Here is an 8446-nt window from a genome sequence, read left to right on the forward strand (position 1 = left end):
TCTCCTGGTAGAGCTCGTTCTTTGCCATTTGAATTTGTTTGTTTAATTCATTTTCAAAATATATTTTTATTTCTTGGACTTGCTGTCTCATGTCTTCTCTAATATTCCTTTCCATTCGAGTTAGGTATGCCTTGAGTTCTTTCCCTATACCTGTTTCTGAAGTTTCTATGTCCTCCTGTAGAATTGAGTAGTCTTGCATTGTTTGTAATCCTTTTTTCCCTTGTTTTCTCATGTTGTCCACGTTACTTTCCAGCTCTTTTTGATTGTCGTGTTTCTGCTCTCCTCTATAGATTTGTTTTGTTTCTGTATTACTCTGATGTCTCTCCTTTGTGTTGTTGAAGTATGACTCCTAACGTGGATTCCGCTGGGAAGGAATTCTGACGTTCGAGCTCCAGTGACGACACTACTCTGCTATGACGGGCCCCAGTCTCCTTGCCGGGGTGCCCTAATGGGGGGGTGTGACTGGACTGTCTCTGTGTGGTTTCAGCTCCCGGTCATGGCAGGCGGGTAGACTCCAGCCGCCCAGTATCACAGGCCGCGGGCAGGTGATCTGTCACCAACGGGAGGGCGTTCTCCTACCGCCCAGTTACGCGGGCAGTGGGTGAACTGTCGCCGGTGGGCCTGCAGTTTACAGCTGCCCAGTCGCGAGGGCCTTGCCTCTAGGCTCCTGGTTTCTCCTGCTAGCCTTGGTTTCTCCTGCTAGACCAGATTTCCCCTCAGTGATGATTCTCGGCAGTTCAAACTGTACTCTGTGCCTGTTTTGTTGTTGCAATCTGTCGGACAGTGGCGGTGGATACTTCAGCTGTCCAAGATGGTGGCCGCTGGTTACCTTAGTGGAGTGTCCCTTGTGGGGGGTGGGGCTGTACCGCTTCCGTCCCCGTCAGCAATCCCGAACTCAGCCCGGGGGTCAGTGCGGGCTTGGGCTCGGCTGGTGGGATACCACCGTGTCGCAGCCACTTAATTCCCTGCTGACTAGTTAACCCCTTCTCTGGGGCGCCACGCCTTCTGTAGCCTCGGGGCAGGCCGCGCGAATCAGACAGCCTGGATCTCCGGGGTCACACCGTTGGCTTTTGGGATCCCCGGCACTCTATGGTTTTGATTTTTTCTGCTTGCCCCTCCCCAGCGCTGGCTAGACAGGTTTTGTTTTGGCCGCTGATGGGAGGGGGGGGTTGAGGGTCAGGTGCCTCTAGCTCTCCTTTAGTCTTTATGCAGGCTCACTCTGATAGTCCCTCCCCCTGAAAGTCTAGGAGAGATTTTAAGCGAAATCCCCCTATGTATGGGGGCTGAGCTGGGTGACACACACCTGTTTGTTGTTGCAATCTGTCGGAGAGTGGGGGTGGATACTTCAGCTGTCCAAGATGGTGGCCGCTGGTTACCTTAGTGGAGTGTCCCTTGTGGGGGGTGGGGCTGTACCGCTTCCATCCCTGTCAACAATCCCGAACTCAGCCCGGGGGTCAGTGCGGGCTTGGGCTTGGCTGGTGGGATACCACTGTGTCGCAGCCACTTAATTCCCTGCTGACTAGTTAACCCCTTCTCTGGGGCGCCACGCCTTCTGTAGCCTCGGGGCAGGCCGCGCGAATCAGACAGCCTGGATCTCCGGGGTCACACCGTTGGCTTTTGGGATCCCCAGCACTCTATGGTTTTGATTTTTTCTGCTTGCCCCTCCCCAGCGCTGGCTAGACAGGTTTTGTTTTGGCCGCTGATGGGGGGGGGGGGTTGAGGGTCAGGTGCCTCTAGCTCTCCTTTAGTCTTTATGCAGGCTCACTCTGATAGTCTCTCCCCCTGAAAGTCTAGGAGAGATTTTAAGCGAAATCCCCCTATGTATGGGGGCTGAGCTGGGTGACACACACCTGTTTGTTGTTGCAATCTGTCGGAGAGTGGCGGTGGTTACTTCAGCTGTCCAAGATGGTGGCCGCTGGTTCTGATTAGTTTTTTCCTTTAGTGTAATACCTCCCTCTGCTGATTTTCATTGTTTTTTTTTCCATATCCTCTTCATGGGATATTTTACCAAGGGTGTTCTGTAGTGCAGGCTTTCTAGTTGTAAATTATTTTATCATGGAAGGTTTTTATTTCACATCAAATCTAAAGCTTAATTTTGCTGCATATAAGATTCTTGGTTGGCATCCATTTTCTTTCAGAGCTTGGTATATGTTGTTCCACAATCTCCTACCTTTGAGGGTCTGGGTTGAAAAATTTGTTGAGATATGAATTGGTTTCCCCCTATATGTGATCTGATTCCTCTCTCTTATGGCCTTTAAGATCCTATCCTTATTCTGTATGCTAAGCATTTTCATTATCATATGCCTTGGTTTAGCTCTGTTGTAATTTTGTATATTTGGTGTCATATAAGCTTCTTGTATTTGAGTTTCCCATTCATTCTTCATGTTTGGAAAATTTTCTGATATTATTTCATTGAAGAGATTGCATTCCTTTGGTTTCAAACTCTGTGCCTTCCTCTATCCCAATAACTTTCAGATTTGGTCTTTTGATACTATCCCTAATTCTTGGATATTCAGTTCACTGTTTCTTACTATCTTCACTGTGTGGTCACCTTTATTTTCCACGTTTTAAACTTTGTCTTCATTATCTGATGTTCCGTCTTTCAAGTGATCTACTCTGTTTGTGATGCTTTCTGTTGAATTTTTCATTTGGTTTATTGTTTCCTTCATTTCAAGGATTTTGATTTTTTTTCAGTGTCTCTAACTCAGGTCTTTTGCTACCTGTATTTATTCCCTTATCTTTTTTTTTTTTTTTTTTTTTTTTGGTGTTATCAATGGACGCCTTTATTTGCTCTCTTATCTCTGTTGGAGTGATCAATTTTTGCCTGTATTTTCTCATTTAGGTCATTCTTTAATTCACAGATTATTTTAATTATGAACATTCTGAGCTCCTTCTCTGACATTTCATCAACTGTGCTGTTATTGTCGTATCCTGGTTTGTTTGGGGCACTTTCCTCCCGTGTTTCTTCATGTTATTTATGTGTCTTCCTTTCTTGCAGTGTGTATCTGAGATATTACAGTTTCTACCCTGTAATCTTGTAGTATCTGTGCAGATTATCTCTACCTCACCTTTATGTTGGGATTCCAGACCTTGCCAGTGTCCCACGTTGGATGTTATTGCAACTAAGGGTGGTGGCAGCAACAGTGGAGGTAACTCGAGATAGCAGTGGAGGTGCCTCAAGGTGGATTCAAAGTGTTTCAGAGATGGGGCTCAAAGGGTGGGCATTACACTGGTTTTGGGACGCCTGCTTTGAGATGCAACTGTGTCTAGGCGTTGTCTTTTGTTGCAAGGTAGAGGCTACTGGGAAGGCTATGGCAATAGCTGCAGTGTCCCAAGATGGAAGTGGGTTAGGCCTGGGCACCCAGGTGGAGGAGTGGGTGGACCTGGGCCTACTCTGAGCTGGGGGTGTAGCTCAGTGGGAGAGTGTCCAGCAGAGGCAGATCTGGGTTGGGCCCTGAGCTCTGGTGGTTGTCTCTTGGTCTGAGGAGGTGGTCCTGGCCCGGGGCCTAAACTCCCACAGGTGTCTCCAAGTTGGTGGGATGGGCGTGGGCCTCCCAGCCCTTTTTGAAAAGTTTTCCCTAAGTTGCTTTAGGCCTTACTAAATTGCTGTGGCTGGTCTTGAACTTGCCATCCTCCTGCCTCAGCCTCCTGAGTTGCTGGGATTACAGTCATTTTCTGCTTGCCTTTAACATTTCTTATATTGCAGAGATTCTCATGAATTCTTTCAACTTTCATATTATTGAAAAAAACAATATTTTGCCTTTGTGTGTGTGTTGCTAGGGATAGAACCAAGGGCCATGCACATGCTAGGCAAATACTCTACCACTAGCCTCTTGGTAAATGTGTATACACACACACACACACATACACACACACACACATACATACACACATGCACGCACTCGTGATTGAAAATAATCAGATGAGGAAAATAATATCTAATGTAATGTGTTTATGAACACATGCCTTAGAATTTGGGCAACCTTATAACACCTTCCTGAAAACTGTTAAGATTTAATGAAGTACAGGACTTGATTCATGGAAAGGAATAAACAATAACAAATTTTTTCTTATGGAGCTCAATTTCCTTATTTCTAAATATAAGACAATACTTTTAGTGATCAAAGATGTTAATATCAGAAGAAATGGATTCTCCCTGCTCCCCATTTTTTGGGATTGAACCCAGGGACACTCTCCCACTGAGCTACACCCCCAGCTCATTTTTAAAAAATGTTTTGAGACAGGCTATCCCTAAGTTGCTGAGGCTGGTGTCAAATTTTCTATCACCTCAGCTTCGAGTAGCTGGGGTTATGTGCTAGTTGCCACCATACATAGTAACAAATGGTTTCTTTTCTTTCTTTTTTTTTTGGAGGGAGGGAGGGAGGGAGGGAGGGAAGGAGGGAGGGAGGGAGGGAGGGGGAGAGAGAGAGAGAGAGAGAGAGAGAGAGAGAGAATTTTAGTATTTATTTTTTAGTTTTTGGCGGACACATCTTTGTTTGTATCTGGTGCTGAGGATTGAACCCAGGCCGCACACATACCAGGCGGGCGCGCTACCGCTTGAGCCACATCCCCAGCCCACAAATGGTTTCCACTACCTTTAGCTATGTGACTTTGGACAGTTTACTTCTCTAGTCCTGATTAGCTTTATCAGTACTATAATAGAAATATTCCAGGGCTGGGGATGTGGCTCAAGCGGTAGCGCGCTCGCCTGGCATGCGTGCGGCCCGGGTTCGATCCTCAGTACCACATACCAACAAAGATGTTGTGTCCACCGAGAACTAAAAAAAAAAAAAAAATTCCAGCCTGTTGTTAACATCCTGTTTTATAACCTAGTACCTAGGTTAGGTACTTGATGTGTAGCATACTCTTAAGTAATAAGATGTAATTTTAATTTAGGTTTTGGAGGCTAAATATGGACAAGAGAACTTTTGTCTTTTATTTTGTTTAGAAAACACATATTAAGATTTGTTAGAGGGCTGGGGATGTGGCTCAAGTGGTAGCGCGCTCGCCTGGCATGCATGCGGCCTGGGTTCGGTCCTCAGCACCACATACAAAGATGTTGTGTCTGCCGAAAAACTAAAAAATAAATATTAAAATTCTCTCTCTCTCTTTAAAAAAAAGATTTGTTAGAAATTATAGGGAGCAGGTTTCATATAATTGGTCTTGCGAAATTCAAGGAGTCAATTTGAGAAGATCCTTTGAAAAAAGTGGGTGAGTATGTGTATGTGTGTTGCAGTGCTGGGGACTGAATTCAGGGTCATGTCTGTGCTAGGCAAGCACATTACCACTGAGCTACATCCCCAGCCCTGGGTGAATATTGTTTTAAGAAATTCTCTCTATATAACTATATAATTCTATATATAACAAAACAGTTGCCAAAAGGTATAAAAATGGTTCAATCCCAGGTTTTTTTTTTTTTTTTTTGTGGGGGGGGGGTAGGGGTTGGGGGAGCATGCACATGCACAAAGATATAAGAATGTCTTAACCAGCAAGCTTTCAGAATGCATTTTTATTTTATTCAATTGCTAAGCAACTCCAGTTGTATATTCCCTGCAAAGGAGAGTTTTTCTGTTCTTCTCAAGGAGTTTTCAACTGCATTTAGATTAAATTTCAGGAAAATGGGTAGATCTGCTAATTTCATGGTTTTTGTTTTTGTTTCACTATGCTGGGGATTGAACCCAAGGGGCACTCTACTATCAAGCCACATCTCCAGCTCTTATTTTGAGATAGGACTTGCTAAGTTGCCCAAGCTGGTCTTGAACTTGCAATCCTCCTGCCTTAGCATCCCACACTGCTAGGACTACAGGTGTGCTGCTACCACACGTGGCTCCCTAAAGCATTTTTGACCAAATATAACAAACTATCTTCTGCTTTTCACTGAAATTACAGGCTCTGCCATTGTGTGTTCAGAGGCCTTAAGTTATTAAAAAATTAAATAGTATTTTCTTTGCACTAAAAATGAACATTTCTTTTAGACTTTAAGTCTTGAATTTAGTTTTCCCCAGCATTTCACTCATATTCCTTAAATGTTATATATTTAATCTTAAGAATGTTATTACTGGAATATTTGGACAGTGAAAAAAAAAATCAGTAAATCCATTGTTGTCTATACAATGGCTTTACCTTTGATCTATCTAAGAAGTTTTTGCTCTAAGAGTGCTCAGGGCCACTACTGAGAAACAAGCCTCTGAAGGGTAGTTCTATCAAAGGGAGCTTTCCTCAGGAAGCCTTCAACAACACAAAAAGCTTATCCTTTTTGAAACTTTCCAGGTTTCTTAATGTAACCCATTCTACACAAATGTGTTATTTGGAATAAACAACTACAGGCCTGCATAGGACAGCACTATCAGGAAAACTTTTTTTGGTGAGTACTAGAAATTGACCTCAGGAGTGCTCTACCAGTGAGCTACAATTCCAGTTCTTTTTTATTTTGAGACAGGGTCTTACTTAGTTGCTAAGAGTCTTAAATTACTAAGGCTGTCTCCAAACTTGCAATCCTTCTGCCTCCACCTCCTGAGTCACAAGTGCCACCATGCCCAGGTTATTTTAATTTTGAGACAAGGTCTTGAATTTGCTGTTCTGTTGCCTCAGCCTTTGGAATTGCTGGGATTACAGGAATGCACCATTGCACCTGGTTCCTTATCATAAAAGTTGAATTTTTGGATCAAAGAGCATGTACATTTTATAATTTGACAGATAGGTTAAGTAAGTTATTTTATATGTACACAATGACGTGCAGCCCATAAAAAGAACAAGTTGCTGGGTATGGTGGCACACACCTGTAATCCCAGTGGCTCGGGAGGCTGAGGCAGGAGGATTGTGAGTTCAAAGCCAGCCTCAGCAACAGTGAAGCGCTGTATCTAAAAAAAAAAAAAAAAAAAAATAGGTTGTGGCTCAGTGGTAGATCGTTCACCTGGCATGCATGAGACACTGGGTTTGATCCTCAGCACATATAAAAATAAATAAAGGTATTGTGTCCATCTACAACTAAAATACATATATATGTAACAGCTTAAAATTTTTAAGTATTGATATTAAGAACTAATATGTTTGCAGCATATTAAATAGAAAAAGGATTTGCTTATCAGTATAAAAATCCCATTCATGTTTATGTAGAGACAGTAGTATTTCAAAGAGGAAAGTCTGGAAGAATATATGAGGAACTAATTGTGCTTAATTCAAATCTGAATATTATTTTTTAAATTACACAAGTAAAGCACAAATAAATTAATCTTGTAAAATTAATGCAGAAACAAAAACACAGGGGTGAGATGTGATGGTGCATGCCTGTAATTCCATATTTGAGAGGCTGAAGCAGGAGGATTGCAAATTCAAAGCAAGCCTGGGCAGCTCAGTGAGACCCTGTCTCAAAAACTTTCAAAAGAAGGCAGGGGAATCTGGGGATGTATTTCATTGGTAAAGTATCTCTGTGTTCCATCCCCAGTACCCAAAAGGGGGGGGGGGAAAGGAACGAAAACATATATTCAAATATTCATAATAGCTTTATTCATAATAGCCCCAAACTTTAACATCCCAAAGTCCATTAACTTGCAAGTGCATAAAAAATGAATTATTACTTAGCAATTAAAAATAATAACTGAGGGGCTAGGGGTGTGGCTCAGTGGTAGAGCACTGGGTTCGATGTGAGGCACTGGGTTCGATGTGAGGCACTGGGTTTGATCCTCAGCACCACATAAAAGTTTAAAAAAATAAATAATAACTGAGGACTGGGGATATAGCTCAGTGGTAGGACACTTGGCTAGTATGTCAGAGCTCTGGGTTCATTCCCTAGTACCACAAAAATACCCCCAAAACTAGTGATACATGCAATTACATAATGAATCTCAAAATCATGCTAGCAGAAAGCAGACAGACATAAAAAAAGAAAACTATATATAATTCCATTATGAAATCTTGGAAAAGAAAAAATTATGACAACAATGATCTGCTGCTGGACTGGTCGTGAAAAGAAGGTGACTGAGGAAACTTTTTGGGGTAAAAGAAATGTAAAGATGGTAACTACACTACTGAACACATTTTTTAAAATTAATCAAATTGGGGGCTGAGGCTGTAGGTCAGTGGCAGAGCACTTGCCTAGCATGTGTGAGGCACTGGGTTTGTTCCTTAGCACCACATAAAAATGAAACAAAATAAAGGCATGCTGTCCACCTACAACTTCAAAAAATTTTTAAAAATTTATCAAATTGTACATTTAAATTGGTGAATCGTGTTGCTATAATTATATCTCAATAAAGCAGTTTTTAATATCACAGATCTCCTTTTACTATCACTCCAAAAATCAGGTTTTCTCACTACCTGTGGGGCTTTCCAGGTGCTTGTTTCCTGCCCCTATTCCCCCCGTTTTTTTATTACCTACAGCTCTCACGATTCCCGCCCCCAACTGTACTTTGGGGATCTTTACCTTAGACAGCTGTACATAGTTTTA

Source organism: Spermophilus citellus (assembly GCF_964194105.1).
Source record: "Spermophilus citellus genome assembly, chromosome: 3".
Classification (NCBI taxonomy): Eukaryota; Metazoa; Chordata; class Mammalia; order Rodentia; family Sciuridae; genus Spermophilus; species Spermophilus citellus.